This window comes from Papio anubis, chromosome 2 (assembly GCF_008728515.1).
Source record: "Papio anubis isolate 15944 chromosome 2, Panubis1.0, whole genome shotgun sequence".
NCBI classification, from domain to species: Eukaryota; Metazoa; Chordata; class Mammalia; order Primates; family Cercopithecidae; genus Papio; species Papio anubis.
Window position 1 is genome coordinate 178,309,962 of NC_044977.1, and position 12,482 is coordinate 178,322,443.

Genomic DNA, 12,482 nt, shown 5'->3' on the forward strand with positions numbered 1-12,482 from the left:
GTGCCTGTAGTCCCATCTACTTGGGAGGCTGAGGTGGGAGGATGGCTTGAGCCAAGGAGGTGGAGGTTGCAGTGAGTCATGATCGTGCTGCCACTGCACTTTAGCCTGGGCAACAGAGCCAGACCCTATCTCAGAAAAAATACAATAAAAATATTTACCGTCTTAAATTTTAAGATGATCTTCTTGTGTGTATAATGTAAGAATTTTACTTTTTTACCCAAGTGGATATCCAATTGCATCACTATTAATCATATTTTATTTCCTTATATGCAGAACTATTTCTTAACCCTATTTTGTTCTATTCCTGTGTGAATTCCCAGGCCCTTTTAATTATTATAGTGTTATATATTTTAATATTCAATAGGATAAGCCATACAAAATTTTCTGTTTCTTTGCTGTCACTGTATACTTATACTAACATTTAAGGTGATTTTTAGAATCAATGTTTCTTCAATTCCATTTCAACTTGGATTGTGATTTCATTATATTTATAAACTAATTTGAGGAGTTGACTTTCTGTTACCAGATCTTACCATCTAGGAATGTTGTATCTCTTCATTTATTCAGGTTATTTTATGTTCTTAAAGTGCTGAGTTGTTTCCAGATTAATCTTAGGCATTTCTTACTCAGTTTTAAGTATTTTCAATTTTTGATAAATGAGATTTGTCAAAAATGAATTGGATTTCACTCATTTCTGATTATTTGTGATTTATAAGAAAGCTGTTAATTTTTAAATTTTTGTCTTGTGTATAGCTATCTTGAGTTATTCTCATACTTTTTGAATATGGGTGATTTTCATTTTCTTTTTATACTTTTTTCCATTATTGCATAGACTAAGATTGCCAGTATAATGTCAAATAATTGGGATGATGTAGATATCCTTGCCTTGCTCATAACTTTGATTGGATATTTCCAGTATTATAATGATAGTACTATTTTAACTGTAGGGTCTGTTATTCTTTATTGAGTTAAGGAAGGGAAGTTTAACTGTGTCCCCTTTTTAATTAGGAATGATTTGAGCAGTATGAGTGGGAATGGAGCTAGGAGATAGGATTGTTTTGGTGGGGAAGTGCCTTTTATTGAGGTGATCATTTGAGTTTTGTTTATTTCAGTTGGCTAATGTAGTGAACTGTATTAGGAAACCTAATGTTGAATTGTTCTTGTACTCTTGGGATAACCTCTACTTAGTTATATGATTTTAATAAACTATTGAATTTAAATGTTTTTTACTCTTGGATTTGATTTATTAATATCATATCTAGGGATATTGTGGCTATGTGCATATGTAAAATCAGCCTTAGTTTCCTTTGATGTGTTGCATTTTGTCTGATTCTAATCCTGTCAGACCAGCTTTTTTTGTAGCATTTATTTATTTTCTTGTCCCTTTATCTTTTTTTTTTTTTTTTTTGAGACAGAGTCTCACTCTGTCGCCCAGGCTGGAGTGCAGTTGGCGCAATGTTGGCCCACTGCAACCTTTGCCTCTAAGGTTCAAGTGATTCTCCTGCCTCAGCCTCCCTAGTAGTTAGGATTACAGTTGCCTGCTATCACGCCCGGCTAACTATTTTTGTATTTTTATTTTAGTAGAGATAGGGTTTCACCATGTTAGCCAGGCTGGTCTGAAACTCCTGACCTCAGGTGATCCATCCGCCTCGGCCTCCCAAAGTGCTGGGATTACAGGCGTGAGCCACTGTGCCCAGCCTCTTTATCTTTTTAAACTAATCATGGTAATTTATTTTCACCATGCATGTCTCCAATTTCTTTTTTAAGAGACCAGTTCTTACTGTGTTGCCCAAGCTGGAGTTCAGTGGCTGTTCACAGATGAAATCATAGTACACTTCAGCCTTGAACTAATGACCTCAGACAATCCTCCCACCTCAGCCTCCCAAGTAGCCGGGACTGCAGGTGAGCACTAATGTGTCCAGCTTGTCCCTTTATGTTTTTATTTTTTATTTTTTGGGGGAGAGGATGGAGTTTCACTCTTGTTGCCCAGGCTGGAGTGCAGTGGCACGATCTCAGCTCACTGCAACCTCTGCCTCCCAGGTTCAAGTGATTCTTCTGCCTCAGCCTCCTGAGTAGCTGAGATTACAGGCGCGCACTCCATCACACCCAGCTAATTTTTGTATTTTTAGTAGAAACAGAGTTTTACCATGTTGGCCAGGCTGGTCTCGAACTCCTGACCTCGGGTGATCCACCTGCCTCGGTCTCCCAAAGTGTTGGAATTACAGGCGTGAGACACTGCACCTGGCCTTGTCCCTTTATTTTTTAATTGAGTGGGATTTGTATAACATAAAATTAACCAGTTTAAAATGAACAATTGAGTGGCATTTACTACATTTACAATGTTGTACAATTGCCACTTCTAATTCCAAAACACTTCATGTCCTCCAAAAGGAGACACCCCTTTTATTTTTTACCTTTCCTTGTCATCTTGTTATAAGTACATCTTCTATATGTATCATATAGTTAGATTTTATTTCTATACCCAGTCTGAGAACTTGTCTTCCAATATAGGAATTTAACACATTTATATTTATTGTGATTATTTAGAATTCTTAGTTTTCTTTATTTTTTCCTCTAGTGATTTAAAGTTATAAATTCTATTTGTTTGGAGTTACTTTAAAATTTTTACCCAAATTTTAAGCTAATAGTTTTCTAAATATCCAGATAATTAATCAAGATATATAATTATATGATTCCATTCAAAGGACAACACTTTCCTCCTTACCTATTCCTGGCCATGTACTTTATGTCAGCCAACTTTCTCTGGATTTAAAAAAAAAAAAAAAAAGACAGCTTTATTGAGATATAATTTACATACTGTAAAGTTCACCCATTTGAAGTATACAACTAAGTGGCTTTTGGAATATTCACAGCGTTGTACAATCATCACTACAACTACTTTTAGAACATTTTCATTACCCTAAAAAGAAATCCCATACCCACTAACATATATTCTCCATCTCTTCCCAAATCCTCCCTCCACCAGCCCTAGTCAGCTACTAATCTACTGTCTGTCTCCATAAATTTGCCTATTTTGGACATTTCCTATAAAGGGAGTCCTATAATATATGGTCTTCTTTGACTTCTTTTTGTGGCTTCTTTCACGTAGCATAGTATTTTCAAGATTTATCCATGTTGTGGCATGTATCAGTATTTCATTTCTTTTTTTTAACCAACTAATAGTCCATTGTGTAGAAATACCACATTTTATTCATCTGTTCATGGACATTTGGTTGTTTCTGCCTTTTAACTATTATTAATAATGCTGTTAAGAATATTTATGTAGAGGGTTTTGTGTGGATATATATTTTTATTTCTCTTGAATATATTTCATGCAGTTAAGAGTGGAATTGCTATCATCATATAGTAACTCTCCATTTAACTCTTTGAAGAACTGCCAGACTATTTTTCAAAGTGCGTGTGCCATTTTACAATCCCTGTACTACTTTTTAAAAAATGATTTCTTAGGAATCATTGCTTGGCAGTCATCTTAAGATTTCCACCCGTATTACTGAATAACTATTTAGACTTAACCACAAGTTTAAATTTGTTCACGATATTACTTTTCATGTTATTTTTTGTGTCACTTACTTTCTTGATTTTTCATTTTGCTGGAGATACCTTTTTGCATAATTCTTTTAGAAAGGGTTTGAAAGTGGTAAACTTTTTGAATCATTGCACATCCATAACATCTTCTTTTACCTTCATACTTGAATAATAATTTGGTTAGTATAAAACTGTAGATCTCAAAATTTCATTAATTTTTACTCAGTTCTTTTTTTGGAGGGGTGAGGACAGAATCTAACCCTGCCACCCAGGATGGAGTGCAGTGGCATGATCTTGGCTCACTGCAGCCTCAACATCCCTAGGCTCAGGTGATCCTCCCACTTCAGCCTCCCGAGTAGCTGGGACCACAGGCACTTGCCACCATGGCCAGCTATTTTTTTTGTAGAGACAGGATCTCGCCACATTGCCCAGTCTAGTCTCAAACTCCTGGGCTCTAGTGATACACCTGTGTTGGCCTCCCAAAGTGCTGGGATTACAGGTATGAGCCAGCATGCCCAGCCAAGACAATTTTTTAAAAATAATTCTTTAAGGATATTGTTCCATTGTCTTCTAACATCCAGTGTTTTTTGTTTTTTGATTTTTTTTGTTGTTGTTAGACAGGGTGTCACTCTGTCACCTAGGCTGGAATGCTATGGCTCAAACATGGCTCACTGCAGCCTCAGCCTCCTGTGTAGGTGGGACCACAGGTGTGCACCACCATGCCTGGATTTTTTTTTTTTTTTTTTTTTTGTAGAGATAGGAGTCTCACTTTGTTGCGCGGGCAGGTCTCCAATTCCTAGGCTCAAGCAATCCTTCTGCCTCAGCTTCCCAGAGTGCTGGGATTACAGGTGTGAGTCATTGTACCTGGCTGCATTCAGTGTTGTTAATAAGAGACTTGATGGTCTGGTAGTATCTAAACAGGCCTGTTAGTCTCAGTATCTCCCAGGCCTTGACCATTCATGAATGTACATTCCCACAGACTTTGTTGCAGCAGAGTCTTGCGTGAATGATGTCTTGTACTACTACCCATGCAAATGTACACTGGTGGTGTAGCAATGAATTGTAGGTGAAATGGCGGTGTTATATACAGGAGAAATGGCTTATGAAAGGCAGTTTTGTAACCATGTAAGATAATTACAGGGAAGTTTCTTCAGGTTGATGTGGTTTGGAATAAAAGATTGTTAAGGCCTTCCTTGGAGTTTCCCAAGTCCTGGTGGGATCTCTCCCTGCCCTCACTCTAATCTGAGAGGACTCAGGGTGACAAGGCCCTTCTCTCAGGACAGCTCTAGCCTGATATTTCCTGGTGTTACCTGCTGAGAATATGTTCCTTGCATCTATTGCGGTAAATTGTAACTTCTATAATGTTTGTCAGAGGGCTAGCTTTCGCTGGGCTTCAAATCCACTCCTCTGTGGGAATCAGGTTCTCTTTTCCTTTTAAGTAACTAAATGGTCTTTTTCCCTCCCTAGAAGCTTTTGAAATTGTTTCCCTAACTTTAGGGATCTATGGCGATATCTCCCTAGATACTACTATATGTCTGGAAGAGGCACGATCTCGGATCACTGCAACCTCTGCTTCCTGGGTTCAAGCAATTCTATGTCCCAGTAGCTGGGATTACAGGCGCGGCCACTATGCCTGGCTAATTTGTGTGTTTTTAGTAGAGACGGGTTTTTGCCATGTTGACCCAGCTGGTCTCAAACTCGTGACCTCAAGTGATCCACCCACCTCAGCCTCCCAAAGTGCTGGGATTACAGGAGTGAGCCACCATACCTGGCCTGGAAAGGCATTCTTTATTTGTCCTCCTCGTCACTTTTTGGGCTCTTTATAAGTACTATACAAATCTAGCTTCAGCATAGGGAAATTTCTCTTATTTTCTGCATTGGTTCTTTGTTTTCTCCTTTAAAGGAATCTTAATTCAATCCAGGAGTTCCAGGACAGATTAAACTATCTTCAATATCTCCTAATTTTTCTTTCATGTTTGTCTTTGTACTTTGCAAAGAATGTAATTTTCTAGAAAAATTACACTTTAAGCCCAAATTCAGATTTCCAGTTAAGTATGCTCTGCCTTTCAACCCATCTATTGCTTTATTATGGCTTTGATAGTTTTGATTCCCAACAATTAGTCATTCTAAAATGTTTGCTTTTAGTCTGATCTCTTTTTTATTGAATCACTGTAAGGATCTTGAGTGTATTTTCTTTGTTACTAAGAGACCACTTCTGCTTGTTGAATCTGTTGCTTCTCCTGTGCTGTTTTCTTCAGTCATTTGGTGATTAATGGTTGTCCATGTTTGTAATCATAGATGAAATGACTGGAGCCTGTTTGCTCAGCTTAAGTGAGAATCCCTGTACCCCGGCAGTGAAGACGGGTTTTTATCATGTGATCTGCATCTGGTGGTTTTTCAAAGGAAAGGAAATATTGACAGGCCTGGGAGGGGGAAACTAGGGGTAGTGGAGCTGCACAGGCTTTCTTATGATGTGTGCAAATAGCTTGTTGAAGCATCTGGAAATCTCAAATCTTTATCCTGGGGGCTATTTCCAGAAGTAGCTGCTGCAGGGAGGGGGAAGGTAATTCACTCAGTAGTTTCTAAGTCTTTAAATGTACTCCCTAGCAGATTACCCTTGACTCATTCCTTCTCCGATTTTGGTTATTGCTTCGAATCCTTGGCTTATCTGAGGGTGTTTGGAGGCTTGCTTTTTTTTTAGTAGGTCCTCTATTTTCCGCTCCAGAGCTGCAGACAAGAAACTCCCTTGGTTATCATTGGTTTGTTCTGAAGTGCCTTCCAGGAAGTTCTCTCTGCTCCAGACTGCTGTTGCTGCTTTTTCTAGCTTTTCAGCACTACTACGTATTTTTTTAATTTGGGGGTGGGAGATGTTTCAGTGGAATTTGGGAAGGATAAAGAGGTCAACATACAGGTCTAGCTACAAAGAAGTTCAGTAGTTTTGTTATTCACTTATAGATATTTTTAGCGTCTATTAGGAATATTGACCCTCTTTGTTGTGAATATTTTTTCTAGCTTATCTCTTAGTTTTATTTATGGGGTTTTTTTTGTTTGTTTGTTTGTTTGTTTGTTTGTTTGTTTTGAGATAGTCTTGCTCTCTCACCCAGGCTGAAGTGCAGTGGCACGATCACAGCTCACTGCAGCCTCGACCTCCCAGGCTCAAGTGAGCCTCTCACTTTAGCCTCCTGAGTAGCTGGGACTACAGTTACATGCCACCATACCTGGCTGATTTTTTTGTTTGCTGCGCGGTTCTCAAACTCCTGGGCTCAAGCAATCCTCCCGCTTTGGCCTCCCAAAGCGCCATAGTGATTTTATTTACAAAATCTAAAGTTTATCTTCAAATCTCTGTCTTACTGTCTTCCCCATGTTGGACATCATCCTTAGAAAGTACTGTCTCACTAACATGTCAGCAAAGCCTGAGTTCTGTCCCCTCGCTTCCCCACACCTCCGCCTCTGGACAGCATGAGCTTCACCACTCGTTCCACCTTCTCCACCAACTGCCGGTCCCTGGGCTCTGTCCAGGCGCCCAGCTATGGCATCCTGCCAGTTAGCAGCACAGCCAGCATCTCTGCAGATGCCGGGGGGCTCTGGTTCCCAAATCGCTGTGTCCCGCTCCACCGGCTTCCAGGGTGGCATGGGGTCCGGAGACCTGGCCGCGGGGACAGCCAGGGGTCTGGCAGGAATTGGAGGCATCCAGAACGAGAAGGAGACCGTGCAAAGCCTGAACGACCTCCTGACCTCCTACCTGGACAGAGTGAGGAGCCTAGAGACCATGAACCGGAGGCTGGAGAACAAAATCCAGGAGCACTTGGAGAAGAAGGCACCCCAAGTCAGAGACTGGAGCCATGACTTCAAGACCATCGAAGACCTGAGGGCTCAGATCTTCTCAAATACTGTGGACAATGCCCACATTGTTCTGCAGATTGACAGTGCCCGTCTTGCTGCTGATGACTTTAGAGTCAAGTATGAGACAGAGCTGGCCATGCGCCAGTCTGTGGAGAATGACATTCATGGGCTCTGCAAGGTCATTGATGACACCAATGTCACTCGGCTGCAGCTGGAGACAGAGATCGAGGCCTCTCAAGGAGGAGCTGCTCTTCCTGAAGAAGAACCACAAAGAGGAAGTAAAAGGCCTAGCTCAGATTGTCAGCTCTGGGTTGATCGTGGAGGTGGATGCCCCCAAATCTCAGGACCTTGCCAAGATCATGGAAGACACCTGGGCCCAATATGACGAGCTGGCTCAGAAGAGCTGAGAGGAGCTGGACAAGTACTGGTCTCAGCAGACTGAGGAGACCACCGCAGTGGTCACCACACAGTCTGCTGAGGTTGGAGCTGCTGAGATGCTGCTCGTGGATCTGAGATGTACAGTCTAGTCCTTGGAGATCGACCTGGACTCCATGAGAAATCTGAAGGCCAGCTTGGAGAACAGCCTGAGGGAGGTGGAGGCCCACTACACGCTGCAGATGGAGCAGCTCAACGGGATCCTGCTGCACCTGGAGTCCGAGCTGGCACCGACCCTGGCAGAGGGACAGCACCAGGCCCAGGAGTACGAGGCTGTGCTGAACATGAAGGTCTACTGGAGGCTGAGATTACCACCTACCACTGCCTGCTGGAAGATGGCGAGGACTTCAGTCTTGGTAATGCCCTTTACAGCAGCAACTCCATGCAAACCATCCAAAAGACCACCACCCGCCGGATAGTGGATGGCAAAGTGGTGTCTGACCAATGACACCAAAGTTCTGAGACACTAAGCCAGCAGAAGCAGGGTGCCCTTTGGGGAGCAGGAGGCCAATAAAAAGTTCAGAGGTCATTGGAAAAAAAAAGAAAGTACTATCTCACTAACAAAGCTAAATATAATGGACTATACATTAATATTTTACCTGTATTTTTCTTGTGCTTTAAAATATTTAACTTTAATATTGAACTGCATTTCAGCAGAAATATAAAGTTGGGCTCTAATTTTGTTTTCAAATGTCTACTCAGTTGTCCCAACATTTCATATTGGTAAATTCATTGTACATTCCCTTACCTGGATTGCTTTCTGTTTTTCATTTACTACTTGTACCTGCTTGGGTTCAACTGTACACTTTCTAGTCTGTTCTATTCTTTGTTTCCATGTTAGTTCTAGATTACATGTTAATATCTGATAGGATAATCTATCCCAGCTGTGATCATTTTTAAATTTTTTTCCCCCAATTTTCACATGTTTATATGTTTCTTCTTCAAGTTGACCTCTATAACTTTTTTCACAGTCACTGCTGGTGCCTCCTTTCCTTTGTCAGATTATATTGGATTTTTATATGACACATAGATTAATTTTGGGAAAATCATTTTATACTACTCTAGTTCCTAAGAGGGAAACTTTTCAGCTATTTCTTTGTCTCAGGTTATGTCTTAGTATTGATTCTTAAGTTCTTCAAGGTCTTTCCAGTCTAAAATGCTATGAAGGTTGGATACAGTGGCTCACGCCGATAACCCCAGCCCTTTGAGAGGCCAAAGCCAGAGGATTGCTTGAGGCCAGGAGTTTGAGACCACCCTGAGCAACATAGTGAGACCATGTCTCTACAAAAAATTTAAAAATGAGCCAGGTGTGGTGGTGCATGGCTGTAGTACCAGATACTTGGGAGGCTGAAGCAGGAGGATTGCCTGGGCAACAGAGTAAGACTGTGTCTGTCTCTTAAAGAAAAAAAAAAAGAATAAAAACTAAGAAAACAAAATGCTATGGGTTTTACAGTGCAAATTAATAATACATATCTTATTTATTGTCATAAAAATGTGTTGAATATTTACTGTGTGCCAGACTATGTGTCTAGCCCTTAGAATATAGTGGTAAATAGCACTTTTCTATGTTTGTTGAAACAAATGATCAATTACAGGATTTAAGACATGTAAAGAAAAATATGCTTAAAAAGATATTAAATTATAGTAGGAAAAACTCAAATTTTCAAATTTGAGGTGAAATTCAAGAGACATTTATTCCTTGTAGGTATTTGGTCCTTTATTCACCCCATAGAGAGAGTTAAATCTAAAATTTGGCAGGAAAATACCATTTGTTTTTGATGAGATTGAGTAGCACTGTTTCTAGGAAGGTGCCTGTACATTTAGAGAAACACTCTACCATTTAAAGGGTTTTCACGTTCATTATCTCACTTGATAATAAACCAGTCCCAGGTTGTGGGGAATCCCTTCTTTCTTTCATTTCCATTTCTAGTTGAGCCCTGATTTGAGGAAACAGTTCTTAAATAACACATGAATGAGTCAACCACACCCTTGTGGAGTTCAGCGTGAAACAAATGCCATCTGATTGCTTGTCCATCCTCTGTACACACCCATGAGATTCATGGTACCAGCCTAGTAATGTGCCCCTTTCATGGGAAAGTAGAATATTCATTGTCTTAGAGTTCAACTGAAGATGTCAGTCTACTGTAGCTGGTTGAAGCTGCAAGGGATTTATTATGCATCATTAGTTGGCTTCCAAAATTTTTGGTAGGGTTGGAGGAGCAGACTCTAGGCTGAGCTTCCAGGAGCACCTACTGGAATCATACCGCGGAACTGGCCTGCCATCAGAAGGAAGGCGAGGAAGCAGGATCTACTCTCATGTCTGCTGGGTCCTGGATGTCTATTGTCCCCATTGCGGGTCATGATACCATATGGCTGCCCCCTGACTTGCCTCTCAACACTATGAAGCAAGGAATGGGATGCTGGGATTTCAGTTTTCTGTGGACTGATGCAGAAAAACAAGTACCTCCATGGCTATGTCTGCCAGCAGGAACATAGAGGCATCCAAAGCATGTCCTTTGGGCCATGGTGGTGTCTTTTCCTTCTAAGTCTAGGTTGGGTGTGCCTGCCAAAGCTACATCATTGTGTAGAACCCGAGCTGTGGTCCAGCTTTCCAGCCTCTAGTGAGCAGTAAGGCACACTGCAAGGGGAATGTGGCAGAGGTGAGTGGATCCACATGGAGTATTTACTACATCCACTTCATTGGAGTCTACCTGGGTCACTGTGTTGGAGGTGGAAGGCCACCTGTGATTTGTGTTGCTTCTAAAACATCCTAAGGACTTGCCCTATTTCAGTTAAGACACACATTTGATTTCTAGCTATGTAACCTTTACAACTGACCTGATACTTCCTGACCTTCCATCTGTAATAATGAGAAAGATAATGACGATGTCACATGTTAGTAGAAGATAAAGTGAGCAAAAATACATCGAAGCTCTGTCTCAGAGGTAAATATTAGCTTATTTCTTGGGTTACTATAGGCTTATTTCTTCCCTTTTTTTTTTTATCAGCCGGTCTAGATATTGTAGATTAATTCTGCTTGGACCGGGCTGTATTTGGAATGAGTGGTCATATCAGCTTCTAGTGAGTTTTCACACACTCAGCAGTGAGCGGGAACATAGAATTTAGCCTCTCTGGTATATACTAGGGTTAGAATTAGGATCATACCTGTAACTAAAGAAAGCTTAAAAGCTATATTAAAAACCACAGAGACCTGCTTATTTGAACTTTGAACACAACGAGTTCATTTAGACCACGTAAATGATTAGTAGAATGATCTAGACACCGTCATGAGTGATGCCAGCTTTGTAGGTAGAGTGGGAAGATTCCACTGATTTGTGTTCCTATAGACTTTCTTCAAAGAAGTCCTAAAAAACCATGGGGTAGTCAATTTTCCAGAGGTCTGAGTTTAATGACCTGTGTTGGAAAACATGCAAAGCTCTGATCTCATGCCTTATCTTGCCTTGCCCTTTCCTTCATCTATTCAAAATCTAATTATAACAGGTACCGCTTTCTGTGGGGAAAATGGGGATCTTTATTGTGTATTTTAACCTGTCTTGTTTCCAGAAAGGGTTTCAGGTAGGACAGAAATCTTTAAATTTAGGTTTTAAGGGATGCAACAAGTAATCTACGTCAATCAAAAACTGAAAAGCATCAAAGATCACTTTGTTTGAAGCACTAAACACTGAGCAGGCTTGAAGGGATATTCTCAGATAAGTCACCTTTAGAGACAAAAGGCAGTTATGTTGCCTGACACTGTTCACAGCAGTCTCGGGGTAAACAATATTGAGAGCTTGTCAACTAATCTCCCTGCAACTTTAGTTTCAGAGGGGAAAAATGTCTGTGTTCTTCGAAGCTCTGACCTTCTTTTGGTCTCAGGGAATTTCCTCAGGGAGAGAGATGTCTGAAGAGATCTATAACAGGTATATTTAATATTCTACTAGCTTATGCTTTGGAAATTATGTCTAAGATTCCTTTTAATTGTGACATGAATATTGAGCAGTTTTCCTTTTTATTCACATTTCAGATCATGAACTAATGTTCATACCTCCCTGGGAAGCTAATGTGAGATTTTTAAACTTCCCTTTATGTGATTAGGTTGCTTTTGTGAAAGGTGGAAGACCAAACTCAGTTAACTAGGTCACTGGTTACTACCAGGCTGGTTTAGCGGCTAGCCTGTGGAACAAGAGCTCAGGTGGGAGCTGACGCTTATGTTTCCAGTCTCCCAAGGTACGAAAAAGGTCAGTCCACAAGAGTTAGGTTGCAGATTTACATAACTGAGATGTCTTCTGCGTGCCCCCAGAACTAAGATTCCTTCTTTGTTTCACTAAAACTTTTTTGTGTAAAATATCATACAGTACTAAAACCCATATACATTTTTTTTTTTTTAAGAGATGGGGCCTTGCTTTGTTGCCCAGGCTGGAGTGCAGTGGCATGATCATAGTTCACTCTAAACTTGAACTCTTGTACTCAAGCAATCCTCCTGTCTCAGCCTCCTGAGTAGCTAGGATTACAGGCTTGCACTACCATGCCTAGCTAATTTTTTTTTTTTTTTTTTTTTTGAGACAGGGGTCTCACTGTGTTACCCAGTCTGGTCTCAAACTCCTATACTCAAGTAATCTTCCTGCCTCGGCCTCTCAAAGTGTTGGGATTACAGGCAT

The 12,482-nt window shown here is 40.7% G+C and overlaps 1 protein-coding gene and 1 pseudogene across 1 annotated transcript in view; both read left to right on the forward strand.

Moving 5' to 3' along the window:
- Positions 1-12,482, forward strand: part of CMTM8 (CKLF like MARVEL transmembrane domain containing 8) — a 130,627-nt gene that overhangs the window by 12,005 nt on the left and 106,140 nt on the right. The gene's annotated exons all lie outside the window — the stretch shown is intronic.
- On the forward strand, positions 6,789-9,092 carry LOC108584728 (annotated as a pseudogene).